Below are 21,766 nucleotides of genomic sequence, written 5' to 3' on the forward strand. Positions count from 1 at the left end.
CTTGACCCTTGACCCCACTGCAAGGTTTAAGATTTGATATGTCCGGAGTTCTTTTTTAAGAGCTCTGTTGTAGCTCTGGCTACAACATAGTCTAAAGCTATACCTTGTCCAGTGGTCCCTAGAAGTACTGTCTGGTCCTTCCCCTCTTTCTGACCTCACGACTTACCATTTTTAACTCCATTGCTGCTTCACTCCTTCCAGCCCACCAACTTATGTGCCCTTTCGCCTAGGCCCAGCCTTCAAGTGCATAATATCCCAGTTAATCCTACCAGAAATCCAGTGAGCTGCTAACTTGCTTTGCACTCTGCCTTTGCACAATAGCAGTACAATTTGCAGGAAAACAAAGTATGCAAACACTACACTGGATGCTGAAGTCATTGTAATCAATGCCTGTGCTCAGCTTAAAGTGACACTAATCTCAGGCGTTAAATCTTAAAACTGCATTTGAGTACCTAAACGATAAAAAAATGTATCTTATTTGTGTATCACTCAGCTGTAGATCCTCAAATCCTCTCTGAACTGGTGCTGACACTGTTCTTCCTTCTGGAGGGGGGTTACTTTTGTTACCCATGTTCCCTGTGTGTGTTGTAAAGTAGTCACTGCTCCAAGCTTGCATTCCCCCAGATTTATAGCTCTCAAGAGCTCTTTTCCTACATGCAATTTGGGGCAGGCTCTTTGGAGTCAATGCAGAAACATTATTTTGCTAGGAAATAAACAATTTTATGTATGCGGAGATAGTAAAATAGAAAGTTGGGGATAGGAGTTCTGTTGTTCAGAACTCAAGGTACACAACACTGCCCCAAACAGGAAGTTAGGAGTTAAATACATTTCTGGAAGACTAAACAAGTTTTTGTTTTTGTTTTGTATTGCAGCACTTTCAAATGAATAAAACATGCTGAATGTTCATGTATTGCAGAGATGTAATGCATGTTTTTCCTTTTTTTGCATTGGCCTACACTTCAACGGTTGGTATTCAGACTAGAATGACACCGCAATGTGAACATACTCCTACACTTATTAACAAGGCATGTTCCTCCCCATGTGCCCCAGAAATCACATGACAATCTTTGCATGTCATACTAGCACAGAACAAGGGCATGACAAAAATAGTATGGTTATTTATTTAGAATACATAACATTGATTTGAATTTTTCTCATAAGTATTTGTTTGTTTTCCTCCTGCTGGGTAAACCAGCCCCAGCTGGATGTTTGCTAGACTTTACTTTATTTACCATCTGCACCATTCAAACAATGGAGGCCTGGCATTTATGAGTCTTCAAAGCTACATTCTAACAACTATGCCATTTTGGAACAATGTATCTAAATACAGTAGATGCTGCTTATACCTTAAAAAGCCACTGTAGCTAAATGTCATATTTTTGATGAACTGGTTTAGGTAAAGAGGTTTTAACATCCATGGATATTTTATGTAAACCCTTGCAAGTGATTATTAGAACAGAAGGCATCTAAATACTAAGGTTGAAGGGTAAAGTCATTTTTTCTAAACATACAGCTATGTCAAGTGTGCCAGGAGTGTAAACTGCACTGTGCATGCACCATAAGCAGTGTACAATTAGGAAGACAAATTGTTAGCAGGAAGGGGGAAGACGTTTTTACTTGGAGTCCTGAATTTGAATGTAAGAACTGCAAGAGCCCTTCCACATTGGGAGAGCGAGAGCACCAGAGAGCATTGGTAAGCACTGGCTGCTGGGAGAGCAAGGAATAAGTTGATTATTTGCACTCATTTCAACCCCTTAGATCCCTGGTTGACAAATATGTTTACACCACCTGTTAGGCACCTTGCAGGGGGTGGTTGGATGCTCTCTGTGTTCCTGTAACAGGCACAGTAATGAAGCCGATAATGTCAGGCAATCTCCCAGCCCAACATCAGTATGGAGAGACAGCGGTTTGGGTGAGGAGACAAGTAAACACTGAGGGCGGTTAAATACCCCTGCCACTGTCAATCAATGTGGGGGTTACCAGCACTGCTACTGACCAATATTGTGTTTGTGTGTGTGGGAGCTAACAAACTACCATTGACCATCAATGTGCTTGTCCGGAGGGTTTAACAGCCCTTCTACTAACCACCAATATGGGAGAAGCCATTTATCACTACCACAGACCACCAATTTTTGCGCGCACGCAGGGATTAACAGCATTGCAAACACTGTCATCACCACCAATGTGGTGGGTGGGTTAAATAATACTGCCACTGGCCATCAATGCAAGTAGGGGGTTAACAGGATTGCCACTGACCCCCATTGTGGCTGTTATTATCGTGGTCAGACATCATTGCTGGGAGTTTTTACTGTGTTCACTGACACCAATGGTGGGGGTTATTTTTGTGGTCACTAGTACCAATGCTGGGGGTTATTACAGTCACTGCCACAAAGCTAGAGATTATTATTGCAGCGACTAACATATACTAGGGGCTATTACTATAATTACAGTTACCAGTGCCGGTGGTTTATTATTGCAGTCACTGACACCAATGCGTAGGGTTATTATTGCAACTCGGGACACCAATGCTGGAAGTTGCCATTACTGCCATTGACACCAATGATGGGGCTTATTTTACTCCTACTTTCTCATCACTGTGTGTTGTGGTAAAAAAATACAGCAAGATAAAAATGTTAGGGTGTTGAGGTGCATCACAGCCCATTCATTCTCAATGGACTGCCTAACTCGATGCAATGCACTTCCATGCATAAAAAAATTAGCTTCTAGAAATGTTGAGGGCCATATGCAAAGCCATCTATAATTCTCAAACTGACCACAACTGCCCTAGACAAAATGAGTATTTAAAAAAGAACTATGGGGTAACCTTTTCATCCCATAGTTCTCTTTAGGATCACGGGAAGACATATACTAATGTCCTCCCGTGAACCAAAGCTCAGTATAATACGGGCTATTGCCAGCGATATACTGAGAGCGTTGCAGCCGGGACAGATCCCAACAATACTGTCAAGATCCACCCAGTTGGCTGATTGACAGCAAGTTTTGCCTATCTGGAGGCATAGCCAGCTGTGCCCGCCCCCTCCCCGTCCTTTCCTCCAGTCAGTGCTAGAGAATGGGAGAAGGGAGGGGGTAATCCGTGTGGGGAGCGGTGACTGATAGTCACCGCTCTCTGCAGTGAGATTATTGGGGAAGTGAGCGAGCGAAGCTATGTGTTCCTTCACTTCCTGATCTATAGAGTCGACATGTGACAGTTTCATTGTCACACGTCGGCTCTAACTATGAGGATGAGTGTAAATCACTCACCTTATAGTTCTCCTTCAACCAATGCAGTTCAGGTGGGAGGTGGGCACTGCATGGTTGCATTTTACACAAGCCATAAGCAAAGATTTCTTGCACATGCACCTAGAAAACTGTAACTTGGTTTTAAGTAACTCAATGGACATGTGTCTTTTTTCAACCTGACTAACTATGTAAGATTTGTGAAGTTTTGTGCTTGGGATAATATAACACTTTTGGATTGTTTTTAATGCACTTTGCACCCTTTGTGAAGGTGCTTCTATAAAAATCAACAGCACAAGACTTATTCACTTCAGCATAATTCACTTCTAGCAGAAAACTGGAGTCCAATGAGGACAAAATAAATTCTGGTTGGTTCACTATGGACTATTGTCCTCAAGAATTCAAACTTTTACCCACTGAACAGAAGACCTGCTGACATTTATAAAAGACAGAGACAATCACTTTTGCATTTTAAAATTGTTCAACTATTACTGAAATATCAGCAGAGGCACAGTGTGCACAAAATGTGTTATATCTTGTAATGTTACAAATATTACAATGCACTAAATGTGATTACAATTCTGCAACATTTGGCAACATTTCTAGCCAGTCCCAGCATTGGCTGCATTCCCTATATTACAGAAACCTGGGGTCATAGTGACACGATCCAGACATGTCTCCTATCCCTAGATAGCATTCCGTCTACAATCACATTTAACCACTTTAGGACTGGAGCAATTTTTCATGTTTTACACACATGTTAAAATCTGACTTTTTGGATAGAAAATTACTTTAAACCGCCAAACAATTATAATATTTCGACAGTAGAGGTCCTGTAATGGTAGGTGCATTTTTTTTAAAACAATATTTGCACAAATGTTTATCAAATCGATATTTTGTAAGAAAAAGAAAATACACTAATGAATTTAAGTGCACACAAAACAGAATAAAATACCCAATTTGGAAAATATAAAAGAAGGGATAACATCTAGTAAATAGATACCAAACATGCCAAGCCTCAAAGTTGTGCACACCCATGCAATAGTGAAAAATGGACGGACGGACGGCACTGCAGCATTGGTGGGTTGCCGTCTCCGGACGGCAAGATCTTCACAGAGATACCCAACATTTGTGGTGCAATCAATGTTTATGTACACGTGCACGCCCTATGGACACGTTTGCATTCGCACGCCTCAAGTTATGTTTTACATTTTTATTTTAGTCTTTTTTTTAACATTTATTATTATTATTATACAGGATTTATATAGCGCCAACAGTTTGCGCAGCGCTTTACAATATAAGGAAGACATTACAGAGTAACACTTCATGATAACACTTCACTTTATTTATTTTTTTTGTTCACTTAACTTTAACAAGCAGGTAACAGGTTCTCTTTATGGAGACCCCTAATGTCTCCCCTGCCCTCCAATGCAGACGATCTAGCACAGGATCAATAATTTCCTTCTTCAGTCATCATAGAGCAGATCGTGGAACAGGCGTTCCTAAGGAGTGGAAGAGCCAGAAAATACGGTGTGGGGTGAGATCACACACACATAAGGTGGCTCTACAGCCATCCTGATCACTTATACTCAAAAGCTCTCTCCCTGCTCTAAAATACAATGCAGCAGCCATGATCTTGGTATAACCACTTGAAGATCAGGAAGTGCATGTACGTCCTATAGTCCTGAAATGGTTAAAGTGCAACTGAAGCCACAACTTTTCTTTTCGTTTTGGATAGAGTGGAGAGGGATTAGAACAACTGTCAGCTTTAATTGCTGTCTGTGTCCCATTAGTGAGATTCACCACCTCTCTATTTGTCCTTGTAACAGTTACCACTGAATCAGTGAAAGTGAAAAAATATTCCACATTTAGGGTTGTCATCAGAACAGGAATTGATTGAAAATCTTCAATTGGGGACACTAGTTCTGGTGAACCTGCGGACCATCAGGGATTTCTCACTGTTGTGGTTATTGGACAGGAAGTGAAGGGAAATCTCCCATATGGGACATAGATGACAAAAAAGTAAAATATAAAATATTATGGAGCCTGGTTATCCCAATAGCAATGTTAGGCCCAGGTCTATAGGTGCCACGATCATTGGGGCACTTCTTTCCAGTAAAGAAGAGAGAGGGGAGACAAGCAAGAGGCTGTGTATGCAGAGAAACATATCTTTACTCCATATATATGACATGTGTGTTCCTTTCCTAGTGGCACACAGGTATGTAGACCAACACCCTTTTCTCATCAGATGTGTTTTTTGGGTTCCCAGTTTGGCTGCTCAGCAGTGCTGCAACTGGGGAGCTGACTGCTGTTGTAAGATGCAGCCACATAGTACTCTCGGTCACTGGAGATTACAGCCTCCCCTGTATCCTCCAAGTCTACCTTACTTCATCCAAGGTTCTTAGGCCACTAGGCTCTGTTGCATGACATTTCTGGGGCTGCTGCATGAGTGGGGAAGGGAAAGCTTTTGAAAGCTGCTACTGTACCAGAGGGGTTAATTCTATGACTGCTTTATGAACTAAGGGCCAATGTGGTGTAGAGCAATGATTTGCCTGGCTCTGCCCACTGTCCTGAATCTGGAATAATTATCTTGTTTTTAGGATATATGCTGGAATGAGACATGTGAATACTTTTACTTCCCAGGCATTTACAACAATTTGTATTATATTTCCAACAAAAAGAGTAACAAATGATAACAAAACTATGTTATCATGCAGAAAGAGAAGTATGGACACTGGCACTCCGGTTGCAATACAGATGCGTCTGTTGATTGATGAAAATGCAGCATAAATCACACTTAGTGCAACGTTTCGGGTCTCGCAGGATCACCTTCCTCAGGCAGAACATACTTCTCTTTGCTGTATAATGTATCGCTGAGATTTTTAGTCCCTCTACAGCTTGGAGTCAGTGGTAGAACTACCAGGGGTGCAGCGTTTGTAGCTGGGACCGGGCTCCACCACTGTCCTATAATCATTAGTCTGTATTGTTTTAGAAAAACTGTCACAACACTAAAAAAAAGCATCAGTAATTTGTATCGGCAAGTACTTGAGGAAAAGTTTTGGTACTTCTACTGGGTCTGGAAAAAAATGGTATCGGTGCATCCCTACTGCAGTCCAAATTCATAACAACAGTACTAAAACCCAGATATACCACTTCAAGCCCAAAAAATACAAAACAGAACTACAACAGATAGCTAGAGCCAAGAAGATCTGCAGCCCAACCCCCATAGAATGCTATCACACAAAATAATTGTATCTAATTCACAGTTGCCACTTCTGCCCAAATGGGTATTATGGAAGATACTTGTTAGTTTGACATTAATCGTGATCCAGTCTAGCTTACACTTACCTAACTCCAGTGAGATTGACTGCTTCCACCATCAACGAGAAATCACTTTTTAGTGGCTAACAGGATATGAGAAATCAAAATCACTTATACCTGTAGATATTCCTTTCAATTCCATCTGCAATAAAGCATCCATTGGGGTTCATCTCAGATTAACCAAAGTCAGTTATTAAAGTGACACTAAACTCAGGAGTTAAACCTTAAAAATGCATTTATGTACTTTTGTATACAAGAAAAGAAAAGCAGGGCTTTAAAAGTGTCCAAACCATACAAGACGTCCATCAAACATACATGGTTTTGTATAAACTTATATTTAATACATAAAGACTTGGTTACAATTAAAATGTCATTGACATGATACAATGTTACATTGAAATCAAGCTACCTCCTTTTGGTGCCCATACATGTGTACATATATATATATATATAATTCATTAATATAACATGGACTCCTTGAGTCCCGATTTCTGTAATAGTTGTATGATCCAGTGTGGGCCCCATCTCCGACGTGTTTCGCAGCTGTATGTGCTTCCTCAGGGAGGTTGGAGGTATTCTAGGACATTACATCAAAATAGGTTTAAGTATAATGATCACAGATACCAAATTCTTAATAAGAGTAATAAGAAAAGAAAATAACAATACAAAACCCCCTTCATGTTCACAAAGATGGCTGGATCTTTGGCCCCACATGCTGTCTCGCAATCACCAAACAGGTGAACAGGTGGGAGGTAACCGGGGATAAACAGGACTGAGAACATGAAAATGAAAATGAAACAAGAGGTCATAAGTTCCAGATTTACCAAAGAATTTGTTCAGAGGTAGATTTGTGCAAAAATATGCAGAGATATAAACTATCTATGTTAATAGAGGCAGTTGACTGTCCGTAAGTACTGACAGAGGACAACAGGATCCCATTAAGATAACAATAAATCTGACTAAATATAGGGCATAACTAATACTGGCTTCAGGTAAATATACTCAGAGCCTCGAGGAGCACCTCCAAAACGGTTGCTTCCCACCCAAATCAGTTTAATTCCAATAATCTAAATAGCGATCCAAATGTTCATCTTGGTCAGTAGTAAAAACGGGCAGTAAATATAGTTGGAACTAGTTTTTTTGTTTTTTTTACCTGTTGCAGAAAATCCCATCGTCTGTGTTGTTCAGGATCAGCAGTCTATAAAGTGGCTCCATGATGAGCCACTTTTATACTGTCTCGCAATCACCAAACAGGTGAACAGGTGGGAGGTAAGAGGTGGGAGGTAACCGGGGACAGACAGGACTGGGAACATGAGAATGAAAATGAAAACAGGAGGTCATAAATTCCAGTTTTTCCAAAGAATTTGTTCAGAGGTAGATTTGTGCAAAAATATGCAAATATATAAACTATCTATGTTAATAGAGGCAGTTGACAGTCCGTAAATACTGATAAAGGACAGAAGGATCCCATTAAGATAACAATAAATCTGACTCTAAATATAGGGCATAACTAATACTAAATAATGGCTTCAGGTAAATATACTCAGAGCCTCGAGGAGCACCTCCAAAACGGTTGCTTCCCACCCCAATCAGTTTAATTCCAATAATCTAAATAGCGATCCAAATGTTCATCTTGATCAGTAGTAGAAACAGGCAGTAAATATAGTTGGAACTAGTTTTTACCTATTGCAGAAAATCCCATCGTCTGTGTTGTTCAGGATCAACAGTCCATAAGATGGCTCCATAATGAGCCACCTTTATATCCCCGGAATGCCATTGCGCATGTCCGCACTGCGTCATGACGTCAATGGTTGCGTCAGACTGGTAGATCACGTGCGCGGATACTCGCGGCAAAGCATGCGCGTGCGCATAGTTGCCGCAAACAAACGCGCAGATCAATCCCAATAAAGGATCCAGCCTGGCGACCTCCCACCAATAGATGGAAATAGACACAGGTCCCACATGCTGGCCTGTGTGGTGCCCATCCCTAATGGTTCAATTTAATTCCTATGCTTTAATTTATGTACTTTACCTATTAACAGAAATGTATCTTATATGTCTATCACTCAGCTGTAGATCCTCAAATGATCTCTGAATTGGTGGTGGCACTGTCCTGCCTTCTGGAGGGTGGATACTTTTGTTCCCTGTGGTCCTTGTGTGTGTTGTAAAGTAGCCACCGCTCCAAGCTCACTCCTGTGATGGACTACAATCTCAATACAAATGAGTAAACTAAACGTGAAATTGTAGTCCATGATAGGAGTGAGCTTGGAGCGGTGGCTACTTTACAACACACCTAGGGATAACAGAAGTAGCCACCCTCCAGAAGGAAGGACAGTGTCAGTATGAATTCAGAGATGATTTGTGGCTCTACAGCTGAGGCTAGGTTCACTCCTGCACTACAATACACGACATCCGGGATGTGCGATCGTGTGCTAGGGCACACAGCGTTTGCCGCGCAGCCCCATTGATTTCAATGGGGTGACATCCGCGCAGCAATCGCTGAAAAAAAAAACCTTTTTTGCGACACATGACTCGCTGCTTTTTTAGCCGGGATTGTGTTCACCTGCACAGGTGGAATCGCGGCAGGAAACCGTGCAATCCACAGGGATGCCATTAGCAAATAATGGCACCCACAGCGCAATCGGTTCACACCTTGGCGACTCCTGACCGCGTGGCAATCGTGCACAAAACCGTGTGGATTGCTGCATTGTCAGGAGTCGCCTAGGTGTGAACCTAGCCTGAGTGATACACAAATAAGATACATTTTGTTAATAGTTAAGGTACTTTAATGTATCTGTGTCACTTTAAGGAAAAACACGCTAATCCACAGTTGTTGTACTTTAGGACATGCCCATCAGATATGTAACACTTTACAATCAGCTGAGAAACCCCTAAAACATTTCAGAGAGGCTTCACTCATGAACTTAGCCACTCCCTTCTCAGGCATTTAAATATTATTGCAAAGTTATTCTAACACCACCAATATTTGCAAACAATATGACTGATTTGAGCATTACTTACAATAATAGGACTTGTGTAGAGGGAAAAGTTTGAATGAGTACTTCATAGCACCAGAACAGGACCTGTTATTTCAGACCTCTATTTTCCAAAAGGGTACGAAGAACCAGATAAAAAAAGAAAAAAATTGTGGGTGGAACTTGAAATGTAATAATCCACACATGGCTGGTGACTGATCTGTTCTAAGGCAAACCAAAAAGTAGCCACAGGTTGGAACATGAACTAGATCCCTAGTTCTCAACCAATGGGTCGTGACTCAAAAGTGGGTCGCGGCATCTTACTACATAGAGCGACCCTCCTTCAGCATGGAGACAGATAGGGGACATTTTGTGGCAGCATGCAGTAGACTCTGTATGGTGAAACAGTGCCCTCTCTCACTGGGACCCCCAATGCAGGGGAAGAGCGAGCAGTACATTATGACATTCCAAGCCCATAATGTTGGGAGGTGTATAGTGTTTTAGCAGGGGCTCTGCTGCATGTTTTCTACAAGTGATCTGGGCAAAAGGTTCTCTTTATGGAAACCCCAGATGTCTCCATAAAGAGAACCTATCACCCCCATATGCTATCACATTGGAGCTTGTTATCCCCCATGTGCTAGCAATAAAGTCAAGTGGAATTTTTTTTTAAAGTGATAAAAAAAATTTAAAAACATTTATAACCAACCCCACTATCTGCATGAGAATAAACACACACTAGTCCAGTGTGGGGTTATGCATGTGTATGTAAACAACGATTGTGTCACACGTTAGGTGTCACCATGAACGTCAGAGTGAGAACATTAATTCTAGGGCCATAATGGTTAACATGGTTAACTCAAAACTGATGACCTGTACAAGTTGTACTGTTTAAAATGTGCATATATACGTTGGTGAATACTGCACAAGTTGTTTTGTGGAATAAATTATGTTTCAGACATTAAATTATTTTTGGGTCGCAACTTAATGACCAAGGACAAATGTGGGTCCTGAGGTTACACAGGTTGAGAACCACTGTACCAGATCATTTTAATCTATGAGAAAATTATCTCTCTTACCTGCAAGGAAATGGAGGGAACAGGGGTGTAATTGACAGGAAGCACCTGTCCACCAGAAACAGGTAACTGAATTGCCTCTTCCACTCACTGTGCAACAAGTGTTCTGGGAAAAGTCCTCTCTCTAAAAACAGATTTTTAGTTTTTACATACTTTATACCCTTGGTTCTCAACTGGTGGTTCGTGACCCAAAAGTGGGTCGTGACGCCATGTTCAGTGGGTTGCCACATGCCTTCCACTATTCTAGAGACTCATGAGAGACTCCTTAGCCTCCCCCCAACACAGCACCATCAGTTATCAGTTCTCGCGCCGAGCAGCCATTCAAAATATGTTGCCCAGCCCTGAGTGTAAGGTGGGGTGGGCTGGAAGTATGGCCATAAGGGAGCTTCATCCATATGTGCATTGCTTACAATTCCCACATGTGCCCTGTAGAGGTGCCTGGACTGATGTCACATTCTGGCTCCTAGCACCGCTACAGGGCGTGCAAGGGAGCTGTACAAACTGCACATATGGATGGGGCTCCATCACAACACAGCAGCCCACACTGGACCCCAGGCTGTGGATCCTCTCCAGTTCTCATAAGGTACGGAGACTGGGTGGATCTTAGAAAAAAAAATATATCCTTTTTTTTGGAGTGTGTATGAAAATATCTCAGTGTGTGAGATTATGTCTGTGGTTGTGTGTGTGTCTGTCAATGTTTGAGGGTCCATTCACACTAGTACAGTACGTTAAATCGCACAGTCCCATGTGATTAATGCACTATACCACGCAATCACACCTACTGTGCGTTTTGGTGTGGAAGATGTGTTGCGTTGCCATTAATTTGAATAACACCCCAAACGCACCTCCCGCCCCCAGTACGATGGCCGGCGCCCAAACATCCAGTAAAGCAATGCCGTGCATTCCATTGCAGTATGACTTGGGTTGCGACTAAGGCCCCATTCACATGTAGCGACATACCTTTGCAGCGGCCCGGGATAGTGCGACTTTCGGGGCGACGTTCCAGCGACGGTAGCGCGACCTTCTCCGTCGGGCTCCATAGAAAAAAAGCAAAATCGCGCAAAATCTGCCGAAAAAAGGGTCCTGTAGAAGCGACTTGCGACCGCGACGAGCGACGCGCGACATGGAGCTAAGACAGCTCCATTGACTATCATTAGCCGGCGACTTCGCGGCAAAAATGCGCGATATTGCGGCGGAAATCGCGCGATAAGTCGCTACATGTGAATGGGGCCTTAATGACCAAGGAAAAATGTGGTCCTGAGGTTACACAGGTTGAGAACCACTGCTTTAAACGATACTTCCGATTTAGGCAATACTGGAAACCACTGGGCCGTTGGAAATGCTTCTTATCTCACAGTTTATTGTAAAATCTGCTTGTGATCCTCTTCCAATCCATCTTCACAGAATCTCGGAGGGTCATATTGATAAAATGATGGTGGAATGACAGTTTTCAGGATGGGCAAATTTCCCTCTGTCCATCATTCTCTAAAAGATATGTTCCCATGTGTGATGACCTGGAGTGACATTTCAATGTTTGTTAAAGCCACTAGAACATATTGATATATAAACCCTGCTGTATGAGTTTTACCAAAGCGGGGGATGAGGGAGAGCATGTTGGTCCTCAAATTGTCAGTTCCTTCCTTTGTTCTTACACGTATGCAAGCTCCTTCTGTGGCTAGATGAGAATTTTCTAATTTCACAGGGAAAGAGTGGCCTCACACCAGGGAAAGATGTGATGGAAAGACACTAACCTTTACTCCATCCTCATCACTGTACAATACTCAAGTCCATGGCATGAACTTCTGGCTTTGTTGTTCTACTTTTGTGCAACTTCCAGAGCTCATCCTAACTGCCAGTGAACTGGGTAGAGTCCTGTTCGAAATGGAGCATATCCGTATTAGTGTACTACTGGGCACATGCTGAGTTCTGGAAGACATGAGCTCCCACAGTGTGAGTGATGTTACTGAAAAGCAGAGATGAATATAAAGAAATTCTGCGCTACGGAAGCTGTCTCAAAGTGATAAATATCAAATATAAAAGATGAAAAGCTGCCGTGCTAATAATATGAATACATTTGATCAAACAGATTAGATCAATAATCCTAATGCGTGAATAATAAAGTGCTAGATATAAAATAAATCACATATAACCAATATAGTTAATAAATACTCATAAATAGTCAAACGTGTCTCTCATTGAAATATCTCCAGTAGAGATTAAAGGGGTTCTAAAGCCTACGTTTTTTTTTGCCTATATCTACTGCCAGCAAGCGGCTGCTTTGCTAGCAGTAGATGAGACGGCCTCCAAAACAGGAATGGTTTTACAGGTGGAGGCCACTCACATTTGTTTCCCTACTCCTCTTTTCTGACTGTTTTTCACTAGTGTTGCATTTGGCTAGAGTCAGTGTCACTCCTGCATGAGGTGATACCTAGACCCTATAGAGGTTGCACAGGCATGCCAACCCCTCCAGGATGGCACATCAATACGTGCCATTGCCAGAAAGTTTGCTGTGCCTCCCAGCAGTCTCAAGAGCATGGAGGAGATTCCAGGACACAGGCAGTTACTCTAGGAGACAGGGCCATATAAGGTCCTTGCACCTCAGTCTGTTCAGAAGCTCAGCGATGCCCTGATCCAGATGGGATGGGAGGAGATACCCCAGGACACCATCCGTTGTCTCATTAGGAGCATGCCCCGATGTTGTCAGGCATCCATACAAGCACGTGGGGGCCATACAAACTACCATTTTGAGTTGCTGCAATGAAATTTCAGCACAATGGACTAGCCTGCGGCATCATTTGTTCACTTTGATTTTTGGGGTGTCTTTGAATTCAGCCCTCTGTAGGTTGATAATTTTTCATTTCCATCAAACAATGTGGCATCCTTTCGTTCCTAACTCATTACCCCGTCCAGTATACAGTAGATATCCAGCATGATATTTTTCCCCATTGAGACCTGATGTGTTTTCAAAGTGTTCCTTTAATTTTTTTTAGCAGTTTTATATTGGTTATATGTTATTTATTTGATATCTAGCACTTTATTATTCCCGCATTATGATTATATGAAAAGCAAAGATACCTGTACTGCAAGAATGCAGTGACTTGAAGGAGGTGAAGGGAACCGTAGTTAGATCTACTTTAAACATGAGCTATCACCCCACCTCTGGGTGTGCGCACATACACAAACATACTCGCACTCAAAGCACTAGTTTCCTGCCTAGGTGGCCTTGTGAGTAATCTGGCACTGATATAATCTATGCAATGCTTTTGCAAAATCACAAATGGAATTTAGGTCAGCATATTAGAAATCATATACTGCTATCAAAAAGCTAAAATAGAGCAGATTTACATATTTCTAATAAATAAATACATAACAATAAGTGTCTATTGGTGACTATGCATTATTATGATTTCTATTATTACTATATTATACATTTTTTTGCAATGTTGATTTTTTTTTTTTAACATGAAACTTTTTGCAAGCAACTTAAATGGAAGCTTTTCGCGTTTTACTAAACAATATTTTTGTCCACAGACACTTTATGAACCCAGTGCTATCTACTCTTTTAGGACACACACTGCCCATATGTTATGTTCTTAAACCTGTTGCATCATTTCCTATAATATTATTGTGTTGAGCAGCATTAGATTTCACGCCATTACTTAATTGTAATCCTGGCAATCTGCAGATTACAGCATAAAATTGCTGAGTCACAGCTTCAGGTTACCAATAATTAAAAAGGTAAAATCTGATCCCTCTCTGTTGTGAATATCATATGATGATAAGGTGTGCAGTTGATAGGAAGACCACTACAGGATGGATAGATGGATGGATGGATAGGCATGTTAGTTCTAAGCACCCAAAAATCTTTTCATCAGTTTGTTACATAAACATATATAGCAGAGTCTTCAGAGAGTACATGTTTATGTCTGTGCAGTAGCAGTCATACCAGACACCCCTGGCACCAGCTTCTCTCCAGAAAAGACAGAACCAGTTTGTAACTGGGCTGAAGAAGATCACCACCCCAAATTAACACACTTGACAGGATTGGGCATCAGGCATATATTTAGGTTTATTTACTGCATGAGTTGGGAATATCCACTTGAAAGAAAGCAATTTCCTGTTCATTTATTTCATCTCCACATGAATGGATAAATTGAGTAAAAATCTTCAATCTTTTTGAAGGTTAAAGATTCTTAACTCCTTTAGTAAATCAGTCTCAATGTCTATGACTACCTTTAATATATCATATGCTTCATAGCTTGGAAAAAGGGCAACTATGAAATCTTTAGCTGCATGCAAGAAAAATATACTTTTTTTTTATAAGCAGCCCATCAAGATGGCAGCACATCCAGTATTAAAATGACATTGAAGTCAAAAATCCCCCCCTCATGCTGCTTTAAGGACTTACCATAAATGATGCCTCTTGATCCGATCAGCTTCTTCTTTCTAGTAGTTTTCAGGTGTCCCTCCAGCACTGGTGCCGGTCCCTGATCCAGCGCTGACTCCTGTCTCTTCCCGTCCCACATGTACTGGTGCATGCTGCTGCATGGACTTACCCTGTGTCTCTCCTCTTCTCCCAACCAAAGATCTCTACTGTGAATGCGCCTGACCCTTGATCCTTTGCAGCCGCCCGAGAATCTTCAGACGATAACGTGCGGCGCAGGCACAGGTAACCTTTTTTTATGTGTTTGCATATATCTACTGCTTGCTAGCAGTAGCTATATGATAAAATACACAAGGGTTTCATTGATCTTTAATATCAGTGGTATACTGTATATGACCTTATGTGAAAAGGCCTTTCAAGAACAATTATAGTTTTAGTTACTTCTACGAGATTCCAACATTCAGCTATTAAACTGAAGCTCTAATAGCATTCTTGTCTGCTACATGTTTAACTTTCCACCCACCAGATTAAAACAAGCATAACTGCATGATGTTAATATTATATGCTCATATTTAGCTTAGCGAAAGGGAGAATACTTTTATGCAGTCATTGTGATGGAAAGCAGGGAACTTTTAGACGTATGTAGGGTTTTGGGGACACCAGAGGGAGAAGGATGATGACTGATGTCAGTAGAGGGCAGAAAAGGAACAGATATATAAGAACAGTACAACTACAAGAGAGCAGGTAAAGGTTCAGGGTTAAAAAAACAAAAGACTCCAACATTGTCAGCTGACAGTAAATGGCTGTCACTGGGTTGCAGGGACCAGGAGCGTCAGGTCTTTACAAGACCCTCTGAAGGTTCAAATGGGATTGTGTGGCAGAACAATTGTTCCTACACATGGAATTGCATGGCTGGATAACTGTAGACAGATAGACTTAGTGCCAGTACACATAAAACAGGCAGGAACAGAGCTGCAACCAGGAGCAACAGGATACATACACAAGTAGAGAGAGAATCAGAAGCCAAACCCTATAAAAATAAACAGGATTAGGTGCCAAAACCTATACAGGTCATACCAAAATAAACAGGATGGCCACAGACAGGACAAATAATATTGATGAACCATCACCGGCAGGTGAGGGTGGAGCCCCTAAATAGCCACAAGTATAGAAGAAATCAGGTACAGGGAACTGACTGGAGATCCCTAAATGAGAATACACACCAAGCGTTTTACAGCCCTACAAGACGCAGTTATGATTTTTGTCATTAATTGCCAAGTCTTGATGACTGTTGATTTTATTGTATAGTGTTAAAGTGACACTAAACTCAGGAGTTAAATCTTAAAAATGCATTTAAGTACCTTAACTATTAACAAAAGGTATCTTATTTGTGTATTACTCAGCTGTAGGACCTCAAATCATCTCTGAATTCATGATGACACTGTCCTTCCTTCCTTCTGGAGGGTGGATGCTTTTGTACCCCGTGGTGCCGGTGTGTGTTGTAAAGTAGCCATTGGTCCAAGCTCCCTTATGTGATGGACTATAATCTCACATTTTGTTTACCAATTTGTATTGGAATTATAATCCATCATGGGAGCAAGCTTGGAGCAGTGGCTACTTTACAACATACAGGGACCATGAGGAACAAAAGTAGCCACCCTCCAGAAGGAAGGACAGTGTCAGCCATAGGTCTGCGCACAGTGTGTGCCTGGGCACACCCTTATCAACCCAAGCACAACACCGAAACCGCAACAGCAGGCATCATGAGCCAGTGGAGAGATCACAAGGATCTCTCTGTAACCAGCTCAGCGATGCAGAGCGCAGCAGCACTTGCCACTTACATTCCTCACATAACAGCCACAGTCCTCTGTGCTGGGAAGCTGCGAGGGAGCATAGCTGCAGCTTCCCCATGCAATCAGGGAGCCATGCAGGTGGCCACATGACCACCTGCCAGGCTCAATGCTTCATTACTGCACCCCAGCTAGAAGAGGTAAGGGACAGTTAAAGAGTTTGGAATCCAGGATGTATGCATGTATGTATGCATGCATGCATGTATGCATATATACACACACACACACACATACATACATACATACATACATACATACATACGTATGTAAGGATGTCCTGATACCAGTTTTTCAGGACCAGGTACCTCCCCTCATGTACTTGCCGATACCAATTACCAATACTTTTTTAAATGATCCATAGTACATAACATGTATTTGTACTATGGATCATTTAATCCATTCATATTAGCAGAGGATAAATATACATCTATTGCTGCAGTGTAGTGGACATGTGTAATGTACATGTACTACGTAGTACATGTACATTACACATGTCCACTACACTGCAGCAATAGATGTATATTTATCCTCTGCTAATATGAATGGATTAAATGATCCATAGTACATAAACAGTACACACGTCCAGTACACTGGAGTCTGCAGCAATAGAATTACAATTTTCCCCTGCTAACATGAATAGGTTAAATCATGATCCATAGTACATAAACAGTACACACGTCCAGTACACTGGAGTCTGCAGCAATAGAATTACAATTTTCCCCTGCTAACATGAATAGGTTAAATGATCCGTAGTACAACTACATGTTATGTACATATTATGTACTATGGATCATTTAATCCATTCATATTAGCAGAGGATAAATATACATCTATTGCTGCAGTGTAGTGGACATGTGTAATGTACATGTACTACGTAGTACATATAGAGTACACACTGCAGCAATAGATTTACAATTATCCTCGGCTAACATGAATGGGTTAAATGATCCATAGTACATAACGTGCACTTGTACTACGGATCATTTAACCTATTCATATTAGCAGAGGATAATTGTAAATCTATTGTCTGCAGTGTATGCTCTATATGTACTACATATAGGAGTACACACTGCAGACAATAGAGTTACAATTCTCCCCTGCTAACATGAATGGGTTAAACGATCCATAATACAACTACATGTTATGTACTATGTATCATTTAACCCATTTATATTAGCAGGGGATAATTGTAAATCTATAGTCTGCAGTGTGTACTCTATATGTAGTACATATAGAGCATACACTGCAGACAATAGATTTACAATCCTTCTCTGCTAATATTAAAATGTTCTTAATAGGGACCCCCCCTTGCCCCCACTCACTGTTCGATGATGGCCGGTGCCTCACGATGTGCCTCGCTGGTGAGGTAGTCGTCGGTGCTGTGCGGGAGATCAGCTGCGAGTCAGCGCTGGTTCGGTGGGAGGAGCTCCAAGTGGGGTCCTAATTTAGCTGGCCGGTGACTCCCTGATCGCCTGACAGCTAAATTAGGACCCCACTTGGAGCTATTCCCACTGGACCAGCGCTGACCCGCCGCTGCTCTCCCGAACAGGAGCCGGAAGGCAAGGGAACGAAAAAATAGCGCAAGCTGCGGCGCTATGTATCGGGGCATTTTGACAAGTACTTGTCAAAATGCCCTGCATCGGTCCCGATACCGATGCTAGTACCGGTATCGGGACATCCCTATTGAGAAATGTAAAGTTATGCACTTGGGTGCCAAAAATGTGCATGCAAAATACACATTAGTAGGGGTTCTACTGAGAGGATCGGTGAAGGAAAAGGATCTGGGGGTGCTTGTAGATCACAAACTCTGCATAAGCCATAGCATGGAATGTCAAGCTGCAGCTAGCTAAATACTCTTATGCACCAAAAAGGTTGTATATTTAAGGGGTAAATCAATAATTCTACCCCTTAGCAAAACACTAGTATGGTCTGATCCTAAATATGGGTCATGTTCCACTTACTTGTCCTGCTTACCCTCTGACTTGCATACATTGAGTCACTAACCCATAAAAACATGCAGATTAGGATTTCTGAATTTCCTAGGACTTTTCTACAAGATCGACAAGGATCAGTCCCTACTGGCACTTTTTTTTCAAGCATTGTTTGTGTTTTTGAGTCCTTAGTGGTTCTATTTTGCTTGCCCTGTTTGCTGTATCTCACTTTCTGACTATTATATACTGCTTCATTACATAGTATTTTTTTCTCCTTCTCACAATAACATAGTACGATTTTTGTCCTCAATGAAAAAAAACACATCATAACATGATTCTTGCACAGGAATCTATGACATGGTGAAATTGCATTCTGTGGTTTTACAATGGTGGGGGGCAGATCCAGGAACTGGACCAAGGTAATCTTTCCAGCAGTGAGAGATAAGTCAGTGGTTAGGTCAACTCAGAAGTTTTAACCTACCTATACTGAAATTATCAGTTTTAAATGGTCTTACCCTTAGCTGAATATACGTGTTATCTATGATACTGCAACTCAACAAACACCTTTCAAAACATTCTACGATACTCTTCTTTCCCCTGTGAGGATCACAATTTATTAAAGTGAACCTGCTGTAGTATTTGTGTAGATAGGTACAACAGTTTCTATTCTCTTATAAACAGACTTTTATTGTATTCAATATTTTTTTTCACATAAAAAGAATATCATTATCATCATCATCGTGATTAGTCTTCTAAGTATTTTTTTCTATTGCCCATTAGTGATCTTACAGAAACAAACCATGGTATGTTGTAATAAAGAAAACGGTCATATAATTTGACCACTTCTGCACTTACATTATCACTATCAGTTATGCTTTTCTACTACCCTTTTCTCATATTTCTGATATTTCCTCACCATCTCTGTGCTAACCTAATAAATAAATGTCAACATAAAGTTATGTAAACTCTATCACTAAAATTTCATACAATCTTTATGCTACTTACTGTAATTTCCATAGTATTTTTTACAATTCATTTAAATCTGTGTCTCTCATTAAAATAATAGCTGATGATCTTGCCATCAAGGTCCTTTTTCAGGTTTTTGTTATAGGGTGGCAAAGCTTTGTCCCTGTCCCTGAATAGTTTTCCTGCATTATCACGCTTTCACACTGGCTTCAGATGGAGAATGCAAGTGCCATTTTCAATATACATTACAAAGCCATGGTTACAAAGGCACAGATAACTAAAAAGGGAACAGATACATTCTTCTCAAGGGTATGAGGTGCTACCTTTCACCATTCTAAACATAGGACTTATTCATTATCACTTCAAAAAGTATATGTAATAAAAAATGACGACAACTCAAGATGTTTAAAATGTAAAGAAAGTGAAGAAAATTCCTGAAGAAAAAATAGAGTTTGATAAATCTGCATCAAAACCTGATAAATGTTTAGACTCTTAGACTCGTTCACACCAATAGCAGTTACTGGCGTTTTTCAGCAACTGATCAACGCCCCGTTCACACAACAGCATTGGTATGATGTGTAGTTTATCTTTCAAGCAGAAAAGATTGTAGTTCTGGTTCTGATTTGCTTTGCAAAAACTCCTGTTTAAGGCAATTTACAGCAAAAGCAAGATTAATTTATCTAATAGTGAACCACAGTTCACAGTATGTCAAACAGTGTCTGGAAGAACACAACTGTGCACAGCAGCAGCGGTACACAAAGCAGAATCTTGTACAGTTATTTTTCAAAATAGGGTGCAAGCAAGGCACAGGGTTCGATTATACATCTCCACACAACCATGGCAGATTTTCCTTTCATGGATGCCTTTCTCAATGAAGTATTACATTTTGCTTTCCTCATCATCTTTTATACAGCCCTGCCACTCCACCTCTGACCCCGAGGGCAGAATGGTAAATATTGTAATCTGCAGGACGGTTGAGATCAATAGCCAGCCACAACCTAATAAGCAAACAGTCTTTATTTTGCAAAACTAGTCAAATAAAACAGCTTGTCTTCAGCAAATCAAATAACACTTCTGTTCATTACAAATTACTCAGTGGCTCACCGCCTCAGTAACAGGGCTATTCACAAAAGGGTGAAGGGTTTGGAGAAGGCAGGAGAAGTGAACAATCTAGGACAACATAGCTGAACTGGAAACTTTCTCCAATTCAGATCACTTTCCAGTTTAGCTATGTTGTCCTAGATTGTTCACTTCTCCTGTCTTCTCCAAACTCTTCACCCTTTTGTGAATAGACCTGTAAGTTTGTGCTACACCAGGGTTAAGGTGCCCTTACACCTTACGATTATCGGACGAAACTTTTCATCCGATGATTGAACCGTTGTACGATTTTCGTTACGACGGCCCCATCCTGCCCCGATTATCGAAAGGCTTAATCAGTGGTACTTAAAAAAACAAAACATCTGGACAACTTGTGGTAATCGACCGCAATTATTTTCGTTTGAGCATGCGCAGTGTTAATCGTACGACTTTTGACGGACAGAAACGCCACCAACCATGCGTACATTGTACGATCGACCAAAGTTTTCAAACAATGCTTGACCGTCAAAAGTCATACGATTGTACAGTACTATCAGTCGGGCACTCTATTCACATGTTACGATTGTCGTACGAAAAGTCGATCGCATACGATTATCGTACGATAATCGTAAGGTTTGTGGGCACCTTTAGAGTCCCAGCCAGTTTCAGGAGGTTGCAACACAGGTGCCCAGCAGCAGTGAATCCGCAGTCCATAGCTTGGCACAGCCATGTGTCTAGCTTCAAAACAAACCTCACAGACACCTGCAGGCTGGCTTCCTGTGCTCTTTAATCCACTCCTAGCAGATGGGTTAACCCTTACCATTCACAAAACCTATTTTAACATCCCCTTTAAAAGGGACCATTGCCTAAATAGCAGGGAAATATACAGTCCATCCAGGATCCATTCCTGGCGTTCTGTACAATATATATATTTTTAGTACATATATGTACT

The 21,766-nt window shown here is 41.2% G+C and overlaps 1 protein-coding gene across 1 annotated transcript in view; it reads right to left on the reverse strand.

Moving 5' to 3' along the window:
• The window catches only part of GDA (guanine deaminase), a 48,981-nt gene that overhangs the window by 26,631 nt on the left and 584 nt on the right, over positions 1–21,766 (reverse strand). The gene's annotated exons all lie outside the window — the stretch shown is intronic.

The sequence above is a fragment of the Nanorana parkeri genome, unplaced genomic scaffold (assembly GCF_000935625.1).
Source record: "Nanorana parkeri isolate BGI_ZX_2015 unplaced genomic scaffold, ASM93562v1 scaffold569, whole genome shotgun sequence".
NCBI lineage: Eukaryota > Metazoa > Chordata > Amphibia > Anura > Dicroglossidae > Nanorana > Nanorana parkeri.